Source organism: Lepidochelys kempii, chromosome 2, assembly GCF_965140265.1.
Source record: "Lepidochelys kempii isolate rLepKem1 chromosome 2, rLepKem1.hap2, whole genome shotgun sequence".
Lineage (NCBI taxonomy): Eukaryota > Metazoa > Chordata > Testudines > Cheloniidae > Lepidochelys > Lepidochelys kempii.
The window spans coordinates 228,699,036-228,719,620 of NC_133257.1; positions in this window are offsets into that span (position 1 = coordinate 228,699,036).

Sequence of the window (20,585 nt, forward strand, 5' to 3'; positions counted from 1 at the left end):
CAGTTTCCACGGTATGCATCCGATGAAGTGAGCTGTAGCTCACGAAAGCTCATGCTCAAATAAATTGGTTAGTCTCTAAGGTGCCACAAGTACTCCTTTTCTTTTTGCGAATACAGACTAACACGGCTGTTACTCTGAAATAAGATAGTATGTATACATGCCTATGTCTAAGTTAATAAAGCTGTGTGTAATGTAGGATTATGTTAATAAAAGGGATTTATGCTTAGATTATTGTATCAGGAATTACTATTTGCACCAAAATAAACAGGTGCCTTGTTTTGGAATAATACTGCCTGTGTGTCAATCATTTTTATTGGAAGGCTGTATCTGTGTCCTCTCAGGGTAACAGGTCCCATCTGTTCTGGGGAGTTTCCAAAGGAGAAACCTGGGTAAACCCACAATTCCTTGCCTGCCTTGGGAACCCATACCGGACAGAAACAGATTAGCGGACTGGTGGGCTGTCTTAGAGGCCTTAGGTCTTAGGGGCCCCTTGGCAAACCTGGTGGGGGGGCAATAGGTGAGCTATTCTGGGGGTACCTTAAAATCTGTTTGTGGAATAACAAAGCCATATAGAAAAAATTATTTGGGACTGGCTTTTCAAAAGCCCTTCTCTCCCTCTTCCAAAACCAGGGTTGCTCATGTAATAGGTTTTCTTCTTGGCATGGCAAATAATTCCATGGCTATTTTCATCTTCAGAGAAGGCTGAGTTGCTTCAAGCACACCATAAAATCCATCTGCACATACAGAAAGGACAGGTAGCAGGTGTACTGCGCATATACACACGGACACCCTGCAGAAGCAATATTTTGCATATTTCTAACTGGAAGAAACCGGGAGTGAAGCCAGTTATACCGCTCATCAACTTCCAATTTTGCTTTCCTCCTGTGTTGAAGAAACTGTGAGAAGACCAAGAGCTCTCCTACAGCCAGCCAGAACTTAAGAACATGAAGAGGGTGCTCCCTCCAGCTAAGAAATTAATAAAGGAGAAATTTCCCCTCCAAGACTCTCCAGTTGTGGAGAAGAACAGAGAATCTGATGGCAGCTCTGAGTAAGGGACAGTAAGGGGAGTGAATTGAGGTTAAGTGCTGCTGAGCCTTTTATGGATCAGAATTACCATTACAATTAATGCCTATGAACAGGAACTCTTCCTCTACAACCAACAAGTCCAAATATTAACTTCCTGTGGAACAGATGTTCATATGCCTTTCCTATTCTGCATTGCACACCACATTTATCCTTTCTTGTTAACTCCTCTGAATTTTCCTCCTTCTAATGCATTCTATGCTGGTTTGAAAATGTTTCACCAACAATTAATTTCTTAATACCAAAGGTTATGGTGGATTCTCCACCACTGAACATTTTAAAATCCAGATTGGATATTTTTCTAAAAGACATGCTCTAGTTCAAACAGGAAATAATTCAGGGAAGTTCTACGGCCTGTGTTATGCAGCAGGTCACGCTAGATGATCACAACGATCCCTTCTGACCTTACACTCTGTGAAAACTGGCATTCTATGCCTATGAGAGAGAGAGAGAGAGAGGACATATTTAAACCATAGCTTCAGGGCACATTCAGTTAGAGGAACTTCCTAGGCTATCAGCTCTGAAGGCTAAATTCTGAAGGCTGAATCAAGGGCTGTAGTACCCAAGCACTCTTGTTACCAAGTGGTTTGAGCAGGTAAATTTTAGTCTATTTACTATAGTAAGTTCAATAGCTATAGTCAAAGCATTTTAAGGAGGCACAATTAAGTACTAAAAATGACGAACTGCCAAACTTTAGGTTGCATATAGAATTGTACTTTGTCACAGTATTGCATACACACAAGGGGCAATCAGCATCCAGAGGCCCACCAAGGGAAAACTAGGTGGTCTGAACCACAAAGAGTAAGCAATTGAATCAACTGGTTGTGTAGCATGTTACTGTGGATAACTGTGTGACAAATAAGGTCTTTTGTGAAAGCTTGTAATGTTCTGAACTTGGTCATTAGGAGATATGTATCCAGGTTACGGTTACGAATGTATGCATGTGTAATTGTAACTGGGATGCAACTGCTGCATCACCTTACAGAAGGGGTGAAGTCATCAGTCAGGGAGGGGCTAGTTGTTTACGGAAAACTAACTGCAAGCATCTAGCATTATAAAACCTGGAGAAAGACAACAGTGGACCATAGTTGTATGCAGTTTTGGTGTAGCCGTGGCATTCCCAGGATATTGGAGACACAAGGTGGGTGAGGTAATATTTTTTAATGGACCAACTTCTGTTGGTGAGAGAAACAAGCTTTCAAGCTTGCGCTTCCCCAGATGTTCCTCTGAAGAAGAGCTCCGTGCAGCTTGAAAGCTTCTCTCTCTCTCTCATCAACAGAAGTTGGTCCAATAAAAGATACTACGTTACACACCTTGCCTCTCTAATGGTGGACCATTGCAGTTAATGGAAAGACATTGAAATGGAAAAGAAAACCCCAGTCTTGAAAAACTAAGGAATGAGGGAGTCCCCCCGCCTCCACGCTCTACGTAAAAATGAATTACCATAGTCTGAGAGAAAGGAAAATAAACAAAATACCACCTCCCCAACACAAACCATGTTAAATGGGAAGAGGGTTTGAAGAGAAGGCTATCCAGAAACTGAGAGCCAGTATGTAGGTGGGGTGCTATCCATGGAGCACCAGACCCTCGCTAGGACAGAGGGCGCGCTAGATAACTTGTATTAGAAAAGGAAATTTAGCTAATATGGAAGTGTAAAGTTTGAGATTGTGTCTCATTTATTTCTTGTGTAACTTGTATGTGTTTGCGACCTCTTACTAGTTCATCTTTGACTGTAGATTTTTTATTAAACTTTGTTTATTTCTACCCCAAGCACGTCTCTGTTGTGCAAAGTGTGTGGAGTGTATGTGCCAAAGTGAACTGATAACTAGAGGGAGGTTTCACACCTTTAGGGGTGATGAACCAGAGAAGAAAAGTCAGAGTGTCTGGTAATTGGGGAGGCTTGGGATCAGAAGTATAGCTGAGGTCACCCGCCAAGGAGTAACCAGGTTGGTGGAATCTAGGGTTCAGACCTTTATGCTTGCAGGCTGGCAATGGGTTTTAGTTCTCTGAGCCATAACAGCATGGCATTAAGGCACCCAAAGTTACGAGGCAGGTGGTGACAGAGTCTCTTATTAGTCTGATCCCCAAAATATCACAAATACCATACATAAGACCCTACTTGAATCACGGGATGATCTTCAAATAACTGTGGCTGAGTTGCGGACAAGATATGCAAAATGGCAGAAAAGTAATAATGGACTGTTATTAATAGCGGTATTTTGGAAAAGCCACAGTAGACCTATTTGTTTAAGAAAAATTTGTTGGAACAATATAAACACTCAACTATTGTGTTATGCCTGCAAATTTTTTTGATAACCAGACAATTTGGTGCAACTACAGGGCTGTAACCAGGGCAGGGTGAGAGGGACAGACTCCCAGGGCACAAAGCCAGAAAAGAAGGGGAGGCAGAAAAAAAATGAGGAAAAACCAGTAGGGGGTAGAGCCCTGCAGCAGGCATGTATTGCCACCCATATTTCTGTGCTGCTGCGGGTGGTGGCTCTGCCTTCAGAACTGGGCAGAAAGCGGCAGCTGCAGACTGGATGCCCAGCTCTGAAGGCAGCTCCTCCACCAGCAGCAGCCCAGAAGTAAAGGTGCAATACCATGCCCGCTGCAGGGCCTGCCCACCCCCCAGCTTTGTGCAGCTGTCTCGCTCACCCCGCCCTGGTTATGGCCCTGCCCAAAACTCTCCAAGATCATTTAATGTGCTAAGGGGCGGGGGGGGAGGGGGAAGTGTGTGTTGCAAAGCTCAAAATCGATGCAAAAATTATAGACTGTGCAACGAAAGCTAGTTTAAAACAAAATTGCGGTGAAAGCCTAATATTGCGTAATCCGCAATATTGTGAATGAAGTAGGACCTTAACCATATGTCTTTATTTTCATGATCACATGGTATTTCTCTAGTACAGTATTATCATGCAACTTCTTCTACAACTGTACCTTAGAAGTCAGCTGATTTTCAAAAGTGAGCAAGTACTTTTCCATGTGCCTTTATTGTAGATTTTTCTAAGGTGCCCTTCACTGTGGTATTTAAACAAAAAAGTGCACTTCCCCCCCTATTTTGCTGACACACACATATGTACGTGGGCATGGGAGTCAGGGACTGTATATATATGCTGGAGATACAGTGTGCATAAACCATACAACATGAATGCATGTGAACTCTTGAAAAACCTGCCTTTAGATGCAGAGCAGATGTTGAACACTTTGAATACCAGTAGCTGGTCTGCTGAAAACTGCTTTCAAAACATAAGCAGAATATGGCAGCGGTGAAGTGGCTAGGGAATTTGAGTGTTTAATCAATATGCTTGCTTTAAAGTAGTTAAAATTGAAAGCCATGTTAACAGCCATGTAGGAATGAAGTAAATCTCATAGGCTCACTCCAAATAGCAGTTAGGCAATCAGATGCCCCTCATCAGAAGCTAAGAAGGAGCTAGTCTATGATAAAGAGAGGAGATAGCATTTCTCCAATGAATGGACGTTCAAGGAAAAGAAGAGGCTTCTTCACAGAATGCTGTACTGAGTTTGGAGCAAGGTGTGGGAGGGAGACAACATGCTGGATGTTATACATTAAAAATACACTAGCTATTATCTATGGAAGATTCTTGTCATGTTTTATTGTCTCCGATTATATTTCCTCTTCCCTGGTTAGTTACACCAACTCATATTTTGCTGTTCCATAAGTAATGCACATTTATAGTGAATTCATAAACATTTACAAGTGTTTATATATTCAGAGTTGCAAGAGAATGTATTTGCTGGTGTTGCCTGGATATGTAATATATAGGGAACTATCACATTAAAGTAAATGTCAGTGGCTTCAATTGTTTCCCATTATTTCCAGAAAGGAGGGAGAGTTGATGTATTTGGGGCAAAAGTATTATTGATTAAGTGAGAGCATGTAAGTGAGAGCATATACATAAACAAAAGGAGAATTTCATTTAAAAAGGGAGTCTAGAAATAAAAATTAAGATATACAGCCTTCCCCCTTAAGGTTTGCTTCCTGGAAATAAAAAAAAAGCACTTAAGAAGGAGGAGAACAATGAACCAAATCTAAAGAGGTTATTTTCCCCACCTGTTCCGGAGTTAGTGGAGAGCAAAAAAGCCATTGCAGCCAAATTCTGTAACACACTGAGTAGTATTTACTTTTCACTCAAGTATATACTCCCATCGCAATCAATGAGAACTATGGAGTCAGTGAGATTTCTCATGTAAGTGCTACTCAGCATTGGATAGAATTGGAGACCTAAACCCTTCAATATTGTCTCTTTTTTAAGATGCAAGAATGTATGTTTCCTCCTCCCCAAAAATCACAGCTGGGTTGATACCAAACATAGAAAATTCCCCCATCAAAAGGAGATTTTGTTTCAGAAGTTACAGTCAAATGAAAACAGAAGGTTTTAATGGTGCTCCGATACTATGATTACAGGTGCCTTAGAAGTAGTCTAGGTTAGATACACATGCCCTGATTTTCAAAGGGGCTGAGCACCTGTGGCTCCCATTGACTTCTGTGGGATTTGTGGGTGCTCAGCACTTTTGAAAATCAGGCCAATAGAAATAGCATAATTTGAGGTAACTGCAATTATAGCATTTGCTCCTTTTGTTACTGCTACTTATAATTAGCTTTGAGCCAGGAAACATTCCTGATGATGGAAATACTCATAATGACACATAGATGAAATTTAGGAGAACTGAGAAGTTCAAGAACAAACAAAGTCCATTTTTTCTAGGTTATTGTTGCAAACTCACCCCTGGAATTTGCACAGTGCTGATGTTTAGAGTAAATAAGCAGCACAGTACTGAATTCTCTGAGAAAAAAAATGGCTGCATAAAAGAAATTTCTGCATTACATATATTCCATTTGTTATTTGGGACATAGTCTTAACTCCCTCCAGATGTAACCCTTCACATTTTTCTTTTTACAAGTTTATTTCCTTGCAAGGAATAAAAACATGGAATAGATTTTTGGTGGGTCTATAGACAAAAGTGAGAAGTACTGAATGTAAAGAATGAAAAAAACATTGTATGATATCTGCTGGCCATGATCCACTTCACAGGCTCAATATCTTAGAGGTGCAAAACACCTATGGAGTCCTTCTTGCTGGGTGAAATTTGTCTCCCTCTCTCCCTGCAACAAAATGGGTTTAATGTGGGGAGCAAGTGGGGATGAAAGGGAAATGAAATCTATTCCCAGCTTCTGGGCTAGGTGCAGCAAAGCTCAATAGCCTCTCCATGGCCACGGCTTCATTCTCTGTGCTGGAATAAGGACTGAAAATCCTGCATATGCTTTTTGAGGGAGTTTTCAGCCATTCAATATGTATGTTTTGTTATGCACATTATCATGGACTAAGCGATCGTGCCTCTGTGTCTTCCTTAGATACCCATAAACCTCTTCCAGGCTGTGCTACAGTACGTGGAGCTGGCATGGAGCCCAGTTGTGTCATGCCCAGAGTCCCTTCTGTATGTCTGCTCTGCAGACACCAACCACCACCGGTGCTGCACATCTCCTCTGGTTTTACTGCTTTATTACTCCTTCTCTAACTGGTAATTTTCACCCCCTGAGAAGAATAGGCCCTGTGACGAGGCTTCAGAAGAAGTGTTCTCATTCGTCTTCATTTCTCTCTCTCTCTCACACACACACACAGGTAGTGACTGATAAGAAGACAATAAGTAGAATAAGAGATCTGAGGATCTTGACTCATCAGCTAACTAGAAGACCGTTGCTGGAACATCAGTTCTCAAACTCTGGGTCATGACCCCAAAGTGGATCATGATCCCATTTTAATGGGGTTGCCAGGGCTGGTGTTAGACTTTCTGGAGCCTAGGGCTGAATCTGAAGCCCGAGTTCCACCACCCAGGGCTGAAGCCCTAGGACTTAGGCTTCAATCATCCCCACCCAAATAGGCTTCCGCTTCAAACCTCCCCCCTCCCGGGGCACCAGGGCTTGGGTTTGGGCTTTGGCATCAGCTCCATGGGGGGTCGTGTAGTAATTTTTGTTGTCAGAAAGGGATTGAAGTGGAATGAGGTTTGAGAACCAATGAGATAGAGGAATGAGGGTAGTTACCTGACTTAGAATCATAGAATCATAGAATATCAGGGTTGGAAGGGACCCCAGAAGGTCATCTAGTCCAACCCCCTGCTCAAAGCAGGACCAATTCCCAGTTAAATCATCCCAGCCAGGGCTTTGTCAAGCCTGACCTTAAAAACCTCTAAGGAAGGAGATTCTACCACCTCCCTAGGTAACGCATTCCAGTGTTTCACCACCCTCTTAGTGAAAAAGTTTTTCCTAATATCCAATCTAAACCTCCCCCACTGCAACTTGAGACCATTACTCCTCGTTCTGTCATCTGCTACCATTGAGAACAGTCTAGAGCCATCCTCTTTGGAACCCCCTTTCAGGTAGTTGAAAGCAGCTATCAAATCCCCCCTCATTCTTCTCTTCTGCAGGCTAAACAATCCCAGCTCCCTCAGCCTCTCCTCATAACTCATGTGTTCCAGTCCCCTAATCATTTTTGTTGCCCTTCGCTGGACTCTCTCCAATTTATCCACATCCTTCTTGAAGTGTGGGGCCCAAAACTGGACACAGTACTCCAGATGAGGCCTCACCAATGTCGAATAGAGGGGAACGATCACGTCCCTCGATCTGCTCGCTATGCCCCTACTTATACATCCCAAAATGCCATTGGCCTTCTTGGCAACAAGGGCACACTGCTGACTCATATCCAGCTTCTCGTCCACTGTCACCCCTAGGTCCTTTTCTGCAGAACTGCTGCCTAGCCATTCGGTCCCTAGTCTGTAGCTGTGCATTGGGTTCTTCCGTCCTAAGTGCAGGACCCTGCACTTATCCTTATTGAACCTCATCAGATTCCTTTTGGCCCAATCTTCCAATTGGTCTAGGTCCTTCTGTATCCTATCCCTCCCCTCCAGCGTATCTACCACTCCTCCCAGTTTAGTATCATCCGCAAATTTGCTGAGAGTGCAATCCACACCATCTTCCAGATCATTTATGAAGATATTGAATAAAACCGGCCCCAGGACCGACCCTTGGGGCACTCCACTTGATACCGGCTGCCAACTAGACATGGAGCCATTGATCACTACCCGTTGAGCCCGACAATTTAGCCAGCTTTCTACCCACCTTATAGTGCATTCATCCAGCCCATACTTCCTTAACTTGGTGACAAGAATACTATGGGAGACCGTGTCAAAAGCTTTGCTAAAGTCAAGAAACAATACATCCACTGCTTTCCCTTCATCCACAGAACCAGTAATCTCATCATAAAAGGCGATTAGATTAGTCAGGCATGACCTTCCCTTGGTGAATCCATGCTGGCTGTTCCTGATCACTTTCCTCTCATGCAAGTGCTTCAGGATTCTTTGAGGACCTGCTCCATGATTTTTCCAGGGACTGAGGTGAGGCTGACTGGCCTGTAGTTCCCAGGATCTTCCTTCTTCCCTTTTTTAAAGATTGGCACTACATTAGCCTTTTTCCAGTCATCCGACTTGACCAACACTGTCTGGGATTGCAATTTTAGGAACCATTGATGTGTACCCAGATTACCATAGCAAGTGAAACTCAGTGTATGTAGCTGCTGGGTACAGTAGTTCACTTTCAAAGGACATTATGAACTACTGAGTCAGTAGTTCACATTTAAAAGAACAATCTGCAGGTACATATGCCATAAGCAGTGAGCGTTCCATTTCTCATGTCAGCACGCAGTCTCCACAGGCAGACTTGTTTTCTATTTTGCTTTTGTCTGTTTTCATATGGAGCCTATTATTAAAACCATCTGAAAGCATCACACACATTTTTATGTCTTACTGCCTAAAGTCAGGCCCCCTACATCCATTTTAAGTGCCTAAATAAGTGGCTGATTTTCAAAAGTGCAATGCTCAGCACCTCTGTGAAACAGCGTACTGACTGAAGTGTGCCATGGAGTGAGGTGCATACCTTTAGGCAGTGAAGTTTGAAAACTTTAGCCTATGTACAACAGAAAAGAAATACTAAAGGAAAACATCTTTTAAAAGCTAAGATCCTAAATGAATAACAGAATATGATTACATGTTGACTTTACAATATATTAATTGGTAATTGTAGCAGGATGGCTTTTCTACTCTGGCCAGGGGTTACTTTGCAGGCTCCCAGTCACCTTTTAATTCCCTCTTGCAGGCTCCTTAAGATGCCCACAGGCTTTCACATGAATAACACCACCCTGTCCAGGGCTGGTTTAATAACAGAAACAGTTCTTAACAATCTTCAAGGTCCCAAAATAAAGTCAATCACCACCCAACAGTCCACACTTAGCTGTGGTGTCTTCTGTCACAGCCAGAGCGCTTTCTCTATCCAGTCTGTTCGCCCAGCTCTTCCTAGCTGGAGTTTAGCCTTCTGGCACTAGCCTCTATTCCCCCACTCTATGCACTCTCCTACTCCCTGGGTTCCACTATCACAGCTCCCTTGATCTCAGGGTCTTCACTGAAGGACCCCTTCACATCCAGTGCAGTCCACAGTCTACCCTGCCCCTTTGCAGCCTCCTGTTGCTCTTTATAGGGCAGTCACCCTGAGCGCTCTCAGGTGTGTCTCAGTTTGTAATCAGGGTTGGGTACCTCCAGCCCTTCAGGGGAAAGCCACTGTTAGAATAATCTTTAGAGAAAATAGTTGAAGCTCAGTTCTACCTTTATTAATGGCAAGTTCTCGGGTGTGCTATGACTAAGGCTAAGTTTTTGTCACGGATATTTTTAGTGAAAGTCATGGTCAGGTCACGGGCAATAATGAAAAATTCACAGAAGCCCGTGACCTGTCCTTGACTTTTACTAAAAATATCCATGACAAAATGGATAGCCTGAGTAGCTGGGATGGGGTGGGGTGGGGGTGGGGCTGGGAGCAACAGGATCCCCCTCCGCTGGCAGCTCCAAGCTGCAGGGGTTCCTCTTTCTGCCTGCGGTGGATGAGAGCCAGGGGGATCCCCCCTGATGCCGAGTCCCCCCTGGTGCCCATGGTGGCTGGGAGTGGAGGTTCCCCCTGTTGCCCATGGTGGCCGGGAGTGGCGGGGATTCCCCATGAGGCCGGGTCCACCCTGGGACCTGCGCAGGCAGGGAGCAGCGGATCCCCCTGCAGCCCATGGTGGCCGGGAGCGGTGGTGGGGAGCTGTGGGTCTCCCCCCACCACCCACGGTGGCCCTGAGCTGAAGAGGTACCCTGCAACTCCCTGCCTCTGCAAGCAACAGGGGACCCTGCAGCTCCCAGCCCACGCTGGCTGAAGTCACAGAGGTCTTTGGAAGTCACGGATTCCTTGACTTCTGTGACCAAATCGCAGCCTTAGCTATGACCACTGCTTATCATTCTGTTCAGAATAATTGCATTATTTCCTTGTGCTTCCCCTGCCTGTTTGTTGTGCTCAGCTGTTGTCTCTCATCTTATAATTAGATAGTCAGTTCTGCTATGTGTTTGTACAGCACTTAGAACAATGTGCCGGGGGCCTCTCAACATTATCACAATACAACTAAAATAATAATACACTTCACTGCCAAGACCTGAGTTCAGGATTCTATGTTTCCCCAGCAAGGACTGATGACTTTAACACTTGGAGCAAAGAGTTGAGGAAAGTGTTAATATTTTGGAGTATTTTGATTGCTTGTGCATATAGGGGAAACTTTGGAGCATGAATTCAGGATGTGGCAGGTATGTAAACACCATTGTTAATGTTCTGAGAGAGAAAACACTTTTCACAAAAGCCTTGCAGCTTAACTTTAAGGCTGGGACATACGTCAACCAAAACAAGGAAATTTAGCATTAACATCCACTCTCCATTTCAACTCATCCTACAAAGTGTGGGGACTGAAGAGATTTTAGATGATGTTATGAAGTATTGCAGCAGTGATGCATAGGCTGAACTCAATAACATGAGATCTAAATGTGCCTTGTCCAACATTTTCATGAGGGGATTGGTGATTTGGGGTGCCCAACTTGGAACCATTTAAGATGGTTCTGATTTTCAGAGGGCTCTGTGCACTTCCCTCTTAAAAACATTGAAGTACCCAAAATCCAGAGTCACACTGAAAATGTTGTCCCTTAACTATTGTATTGACTTGGTTATTTCAGCTTATACCATAGCCTTGATATTACTTAAACAGTTACTTTGTGTCTTGATCAAAATTCTATTTGATTCCCCGATTCAAATATATATTTGCTTGTCTCCATTCCTTTTCTAGATTCTCCCTTGGGCTGCAGGGAGGAAAGAGTCACCCCAGCATAGGAGAAGGGCTTCGTATACAGCACAGCAAAAGCAAGACCATACAACTTCTAATTCGATACATTCTTCCCCTCGCCCCAAAAATTATGTTGTTGAAAAACTTCATAAATTACATATAATTTCACAATAAACTCTGTTTTATAGAAAAATGGGACAGATCCCTTTGGGATCCATGGATATGAAATTGAAAGAAGGGTTATTAAATATCAATGTCCCTGTCCCACTTGGACTGCTATAGACAACAGCTTGGGAAACTATTATTTTTATGGCATTTCAATTTCTTAGAGTTTGAATTATATATGACTTCAGCTGGATGCAGATTGCAGATAATGGAATAAGCAGACCTTTCCAGCAGGCCTAAAAAAAAGAAATAGCTTAAATCACAATACCCAAATTCTTCATTAGCGCAGTTTTACTTTATTCCACCAGTCAGAACTGTTACCCATTAGTAAAGCAAAACTGCTGAAAAGCAACCCCCCTAAGATTTTGTTGCACACTGGACTGAGGGGGAAAAAGTGGTGCCGTTTGATTACTTGGTATTACAGGTACACAAATTATACAATAATAGCCCATTCAGAGATTGTTATTATTTTGTATTGATGCATCACCATAAGCTTGCCTGGCACTTCATAGAAATAAGAGAGAAATAGATTCTGCTCTGAAGAACTTGTAATCTCTCTCTCTCTCTCTCTCTCATATGGTCCTCATTTTAGGTGAGGAATTGAGAGATTAAGTGTTTTGCCCAAGGTCACCCAGGAAGTCTGTGGCTGAGCCACAAATTGAACGACAAAAAGAAAAGGAGTACTTGTGGCACCTTAGAGACTAACCAATTTATTTGAGCATAAGCTTTCGTGAGCTACAGCTCACTTCATCGGATTGAAACATGTTTTCCTGAGTCTTAGTCTTGGGGCCATAAACCCGAGGACTTCGGGTGTGTTAGATTAAGCCAGAAAACAATGACAGCTAGTAAAGGAGGGTGGGAATGGAGGGGACAAAGACTATAACAAATCCTAACATATTAATTAACATAGTAAGTTTGTAATTACTGAGGGATATCAGAAAGAAATGGATTTTGAGGAGGGATGGGATTTGCAAGCTGCTCACAGAGTCAGGGTGCTAGTTCTGGACATAGGGGCAGGATTCAAGTGAAATACAGATGTGAGTAGTAAAAAGCAAAATGCAAAGAGAGCAACCAGGTGAGAAGAAGGGGCAGAACTTAGGGTTGGTTTTAGCAAGAGGGAGAGGCATGTCAGATGGGGAGACATAGCAGCAGAAAAGACATCCAGAGAGGTGTGTATCTAGATATTACAGCTGCTGAGTTAAAAATTACTTGTACTACATCAGAGTAAACTGTAAAAGCAAGACTACTGTGGGGCACAACATGCCACCTCTCTGTTACCACTGCTTTGCCGTTATGATCCCATTCAGCACTGGATCCTCGAGAGTTCTTTCTAGTATTTCATCAAATGATTTGACAAAGTTCAGTGAGTTACTAGGTCAAAGATGAGTCAAATTCAGGCCTGGCATAAATAGCTGTCAATACCACTATGTACATCAGAGCTGAATTTGGTCCATAGCTATATGTTTGTCCATTGCATAGGCCATAAAAAGATAATTAGCTCATTTCCCCATAGATGCTACAGGAGGTGTTCCCAAATCGCTAAATAAGTACATTTCCATGATAGGCACAATTACATACACTATAGAAAAGGACGAGGGGGCATGGTATACAGCTGAGAAAGTATTTTCATGCTCCAGTTATAATGTGATCTCTGTGATTCATGCTCAGGGCACTTCTAAATTCTGGAGCTCATTACATACACCTTTCCCTTCGTATAGTAACCTCAGCGGAAGAGGAAGCAGAATCTTGTAGCATCCATAGTCTCACACTTCATAAGAAACAAGGGAAAATGCTGGAGCATGATTTAAATCTTGTTCACTCTGGGATTTCAGAAGCTGCTGTATGTTTCATGGTACAGGTTCAGAGGAATTGTCAGGATGAAGCTAAAGCACAGACCTGCTGGAAACCAGAATTTCCATCCTGTGGGAAATTCTGACATTTCTGAATTTGTTTTTGTTTCAAACTGGAATGACAAATTGAAATTTCTCACAGAATGAAAATCCTGAAAAATGTAGATGGAGAAACATTGAAGTGTTTTGTTTCAGGAATGTCAAAACATTAGATATATTTCTTTCAAAAAGTGGGAGGAGTCCCCCGACCCACCCCACTTCTGGCACCACTGACTCAGAGGAGAATGGGGTGGGGTATGATGAAGCTGCTGTAGATTTAGAAAAGCTTTGCATTTCCCTGCTGCTGTGCCACCAGTGGGAAGGAGGAAAAGGTGATTTAAAAAATGACACTATTGGCTTTGTTATTTTTGCTACATCTACAGGGTTTTTACATTTAATTGTTTGTTTAAAAAAACAAACCAACCTAATTCATGAGTAGTGAAACCTTCCAATCTGGCGATTTAAAATTTGTGTTTGCTGAATCTCAAAACTGAAAGTGTTGCTGTCTTTCTACATACAGAAAATCTTAGGAAAGAACCTACGGTGAGTACACATAATAAGTACTAAAAACAGAAGATAAGAGAAGATGCTCCTTGGGACTCCCAGAAGGGTTTAGGAAAGGGCATAATGATTACCATGAAACTGGTCTTTTGCTTGTTTGAAAACAAGCTATTAGAATTAGTGAGCCTATTCTCTATTACACAAAGGCCCCTTTGCCACGCTGCCCAGTCTGGCAGTGTAAAGAGGCCTAAAAGTAGGTGTACATGTGTGAAGAGGGGTATTTACAGCTATGTCTGCTTGAAGGTCTCTTTTTACACCATCTGAGTGGTATAAAGGGCCTCCATCCTCATGTAAATGAGAATCAGGCCTAGTACGTTAACTGGTTTAGTTTTGCTGCCTGATTTATATGGTTATTTTCTGGCCCATATGATTTTCAGTGGAGCTTGTGCTCCTATGTCACTAAGAGTATGTCTACACTACAGTTAAAAACCCATGGCTGGCCTGTGCCAGCTGCCTCAGGCTTGCAGGGATCAGGACAAGGGGCTGTTTAATTGTAGACATTTGGGCTTGGACTGGAGCCCGGGCTCTAGGACCCTGCGAGATAGGAGGGTCCCATACCTTGAGCTTGAACGTCTACACCACAATTAAACAGCCCCTTAGCTTGAGCCCTGCGAGCCCAAGGTAGCCGGCACCGGGTGTCTAACTGCAGTGTAGACAAACTCTCAGGCACTTCTGAAAATCCAGTCTCCACAGTGGACCACTTTTCTGCTGCTGCATTATCTACTGATTTGGAAAAATAACTGCCTGTAGATCAAGGAGCAATTAATAGTGTGCCAAATAGCATCCTCTCCTGTCTGTAGCATATACAAATCTTATGGACAAAATAAAAATGACATGAAAGTTTCTCATCTGCCTCATTAATGATGCCAGATCCAACACCCTGGCCTTCTTTCTATTATCTCTGCACTGCTTCATGGCAGACACAATGTCCCTGCTACTTCAATAAGAGCTCGTAAACAGTCTGGGTAAATGCTGATACGATCATTCTGAAATAGAAATTGGCCCATTGCTCTAGCAGCTTTTAACACAAATTGGCACAAATTCCATCCTAATAGCTTCACCCACTGAGGTTAGCCAGAAGTGAATGTGGCTCTTTGCTTCAGATAGGGATCCACAGATAAACACACCATGGTGCAATTGCAGCTGCAGAGATTTTTTCCTTTCGGATATCTTGTTACCAGAGAAGAGTCCTCCATCAAACCTTGTAAGTGCAATAAATCAATCAGCCACTGTCAAAAACACTGTAGTAGATCATTAGTCTCCGTTTTTTTCTGGGACCCCTGCTTATTCTCAGATGCTGTATCCTGGCCTTATTTCCAATTCATCCTTCTTCCTCGTCAGTCTTTTGTTGTCCCTGATCAACCCTGTGATAACATCTGCATGCTCTGAGTCTCTGGCTTCCGCCCTGGAGGCTCCCAGCTCTACCCTCTCTATTCTCTTTGTAAAAGCCTCAGCTGTCATTTTTATAGTTACCATAACACCCTGCAACCTGTTTGAATGGCTAAGAACTAAATCCGAGCTCATTGAAATGGAGCTCTTAGCAGTCTACAATCATGGCTCCAGACTTCTGCCAGATGGTGTGGCCTGGTAGTGACTTTGGCTGCCATCTTTCCCATCTGGAAGAACAGAGTTTGTCAGGGGAGTGTCCTTGCTTTTAGGCAATCTGAATTTTCAATCCTAACCCTCCGTGGTAAAATGGGTTCTTTTCTTAGTGTAGTCAATCAAGGTGTGACTTTCCTGGCACACTATCTAGCATGGAGGGAGTTGCTCTCTGCCCCATGTTCCAGCCTCTTTGAATATTTAGCAGTAGATGGCAGTGAAAAATGACTTAGTGGTTCCCTTTACATATCTACCACTATGCATGATAGTCAGCATGGGGATGTTGTGGGATTATGAAAAAGCCAAGCCATCCAAAGAGACTCAAGAGATGCCTAGCCTCTTACAGGCCTAGGGAATGAAAGGCTGAGTCCAGATTTAAGTCTGGCTCTCCCATAAGACCTCGCTGCCCAGTTCTGATATACAATAGTCCCACACTATTGATTTGCTGAGCTAAGTTTTGCCCAAATGCAATTTTAAAGAAACAGTAACATCAGGGGCATTTGATCTGTGCACGTAATTATCACTGGCTACTGTAATGTGCTTCAAAAGTGTTAAAATGAAGCTCTACAAAATTCATGGACTCTCTGTGAATTTCCTCTGGCCCTGTTCATCTGCTATTACAGATGGAAACATTGGGTTTGTTGGGGAAGATTGATCTCATGCTTAATGCACAAGACAGAGGCAGGAGATATGAATGCTGTTTGCTGCTCCATCACATGCTTACTATGATAGCTTGAGGCAAGTCATTTTGCTTCTTTTTCACATCTGTAAAATGTAGATACATACTATCTACCTACCGCACAGTGGTGAGGTGAGGCTTAATTCACTTTTAGACCCTTGAATAGAAGATGGGTAAAAAAGACCACATGCCCACCTGAAAAGAAGAGATTTGGGATTCAGAGGTGATTTAGTAATTTCACTCTGACTGAATTTGTTGAAAAATATCAAGAAAGAAGCCAACCACGAATTGCTGCAGCCATTCCCCATAGCGTCCCGAATTCTCCTTTGCTGTAGTCATCTATTGCTTCTGGAAAAACAATACTACCTGATACATTCCCGTTTATAATTGAAATATACTTTATGAACTGCTACTACAAAACAAAACATGCAACATCAGTTAGGAGAATGCAATATGTTGAACGCAAATGAAAATGTCTAAACATTAAGTTGAAAAATTATTCCTATTTTTTTTTAAATCAGATTCTATAAAGGCAGCATGCTGAAAAGCTAAATGTCCCTCAGATACAATGCACAGTCAAAACAAGCAACAGTCCTTAGATATTAAATACATTCCTGCTGTGTCACATCATGGCGCCAGCATAAGCTAAATTCAAGACTTTTAATTGTCAAGAGGCACTAACATTAGACTACATTTCAATGTGGATGTTTGCCAACAGTCCAAAATAAAAAGCTCCCTCAAACAATTTCTAAAGGCAGTGCCTTGGGCAGATGAAGTGAGCTGTAGCTCACGAAAGCTTATGCTCAAATAAATTTGTTAGTCTCTAAGCTGCCACAAGTACTCCTTTTCTTTTTGGGCAGATGGTATTTCATTAAAAAAAACTTTGTTAGAAGTATAGGAGTACGTTGCTTGATGGCCAGCTGGCTGATCTCTCTCTTATGCATTGCTGAATGTTTATAAATGTCAGACCTGAGGAAGAGCTCTGTGTCAGCTCGACAGCTTCTCTCTCTCACCCACAGAAGTTGGTCCAATAAAAGATATCACCTCACCCACCTTGTCTCTCAGTTCCCATTGGCTTTTCAGATAACGTATGCCACGCTGCTTTCAGATCTGCCATGCTAGCAATTCAGCAAAGGGGAAGTTACTTGCCTTTCAGTAACTGAAGTTCTTCGAGATGTGTGTCCCTGTGGGTGCTCGACTCTAGGTGTCGATGCGTCCTGGCACCATTTATCGGAGATTTTTGGTAAAAGTGCCTGGTCGGGACGCAGGTGCTCAGTTGGTATCTCCTGTCTTGTTGGAATCTTCCTGAGCGCCTGTGTCCCGCACCCACCCCAGTTCCTTCTCTACCTTGGAGCGATTATACTAGTACTCCAAAGTAGAGGGGAGGGGGGTGGGGAGTGGAGCACCCACAGGGACACACATCTCGAAGAACTTCAGTTATCGCAAGGTGAGTAACTTCCCCTTCTTCTTCGAGTGCTGTCCCTGTGGGTGCTCCACTCTAGGTGAATGTGTAGCAGTACCTACTATGGTCGGTGGGACTTTGGATATGCAGCAGTGAGTACTGTAGAGAGTACCGTATGACCTACTATAGTGTCTGCCGTGGTATCTTGCGTGATATCATAGTGTTTGGCAAACGTGTGTTCAGATGACCATGTAGCCACTCTACAGATGTCACAAATGGGTACGTTATGTAGGAAGGCAATGGATGTTGACATAGCTTGAGTGGAATGAGTTCTAATGCCTTCAGGCGGTTGAATATTTTGAATACGATAAGAGGATAAGTCAGAGATCCACTTGAACAGACATTGTTTAGAGATAACCATACCTTTTGATCTTTCGGTGATGGAGACAAAGAGTCGTGGAGATTTACTAAATGGCTTAGTCCTAAGTAAAAGGGGATTGCTCGCCTGACATCAAGAGTATGTAGGGATGCTTTGTGTGGAGGTTTGGGATAAAAAGTAGGCAAGTATATTGGTTGGTTAAGGTGAAAGGTGGATACCACCTTAGGGAGAAATTTAGGATGTGGTCTCAGAGTGACTTTGTCTTTGGAGAAGATTGTGTAGGGAGGATGAGCCATCAGGGCACTTATTTCACCTACTGTCCTTGCTGATGTTATTGCAACTAAGAAAGCTACCTTCAAGGACATATGGAGAAGACTGGAGGTAGCCAAGGCTCGAATGGAGGTTTCATGAGAGCGTGAAGAATGAGGTTAAGATTCCACGTACCTGCCGTTGGGTAAATTTCAGGGTAGAGATTTTGCAGGCCTGTGAGAAATCGTTTTATGGGGGGGTGGGTAAAGAGTGAATAACCTTCTAACAGGTCATGGAAGGTGGTAAGAGCTGCCAGGTGTACTTTGATGGAGCTGAGCAAAAGTCCATCCTGTTTTAGTCTCAGGAGGTAGTCTAGAATGTTAGGAAGGGTCACCGTGTTGGATGTTAAGTGATTACGTGGGCACCAGAGGACGAAACGTTTCCACTTCTCCAGGTAAGTTTTATGAGTGGAGTCTTTTCTACTGTGCAGAAGGATGTATTGGATTTGCTCGGAACAGGCTAGTTCATGGGTTTGGAACCATGAAGGAACCAGGCTCTCAGGTGGAACTTTTGGAGCTGGGGGTGAAGAACCCGTCCGTTATCCTGGGAAAGGAGATCTGGCTTGTTGGGGAGAGCCCGTGGATGACGAGAGGATAAGAGGAGTAGGTAAGGTTACCACGTCTCTCTCGGCCAAGCCGGGGCGATAAGGATGACCCCGGCCTTGTCGTCTACTATCTTCCGAAGAACTCTGTGTAGCAGAGGGATTGGTGGGAAGGCGTAGAGGAGAGAGTTGTTCCACGGGATGAGGAACGCGTCTCCTAGGGATGCAGTCCTGAGTCCCGCTCTGGAGCAAAACAGCCGACATTTTCGATTCTGGGATGTGGCAAAGAGGTCTATTGATGGGGTGCCCCAGAGGGAGAAGAGCTGTTGAAGTATTGCGGGATGCAGTTCCCATTTGTGTTCTGTTGAGAAGTGTCTGCGGAGTGTGTCGGCAGTAGTGTTGTGGCAGCCTGGTAAGTAGGAAGCAATGATTTGTATTTGATGTTGTATGCACCAATTCCATAGTCAGATGGCTTCCATGCAAAGGGAATGTGATCGGGGTCCCCCTTGTCTGTAGTACATACATGCTATGATGTAGTACATACATGTTATGTTGTCTGTTAAGACCCGAATAGATTTGTTCTTTATGAGGGGAAGAAAGTGAAGGCATGCTCACCTCACATCTCTGAGCTCTAAGAGATTTATGTGTAGGTGCATCTCTGATTCGGACCACAGGCCTTGTGCCCTGTGTCCCCCTAGATGCACTCCCCAACCAATTAGGGAAGTGTCCGTGGTTAGTATGAGCACTGGGGATCATTGCTGGAAGGAAACCCCCATGCAGAGGTTTTCTGGACTTGTCCACCAATGTGGGGAAGCTAGAACATTGGGAGGAGGAATTAGCAGCGTTCCTAAAGTGTGTCTCTAGGGTTTGAAATTGGAATTGAGCCAGCCCTGAAGACATCTCATGTGTAGCCTGGCATACTGGACCATGAAGATAGCGGCTGCCATGTGACCAAGGAGCTGTAGACAGATACTTGCCTGTGTCCTGGGACGAATAGAGAGCGTGCGTATGAGCTGTGTGATAGCGAGGAATCTGTGATATGGGAGCGAGGCCCTGCTCTGGATTGAGTTGAGATGAGCTCCGATGAACTCGATCTGTTGTGTAGGTGTCAGGGTGGATTTCTGGATGTTTATTTGGAGGCCTAGGCTGTGAAAGAGGGAGATGGCAAAACAGGTAGCTTGAAGTGTCGCGCCATAGGAGTTGCCTTTGATGAGGCAATTGTCCAGGTAGGGGAAAAGCATGATCCCATGTTTGTGGAGGTGAGCCATGACTACAGCTAGAGTTTTGGAAAAGACTCTCAGCGCTGTGGAGAGGCCAAAAGGAAGAACTCTGTATTGAAAATGGTCGTGACCGATTGCGAATCGTAGGAAGCGTCTGTGAGCTCGATGAATTGATATATGAAAATAAGCTTCCTGTAGGTCGAGGGCTGTGAACCAGTCCCCTTGATCCAGTGTGACCATCTTGAATTTTTGTATCCTCACGAATTTGTTCAGTCGGCGTAGATCTAGTATAGGCCTCTATCCCCCCGGTCTTCTTCTGGGTCAGGAAGTAATGGGAGTAGAATCATTTCCCTCGATGTTGCATTGGCACAAGCTCCACTGCGCCTAGCTGGAGAAGGTGAACCACTTCTACGCGAAGTAGGTGCTTGTGAGAGGGGTCCCTGAAGAGGGACGGGGAAAGGGGAAGGGTGGGAGGATAGGATATGAATGGGATAGAGTAACCGGACTGAACTATTTTGAGGACCCAGCGATCCTGTATAATATGCTGCCAGGCATG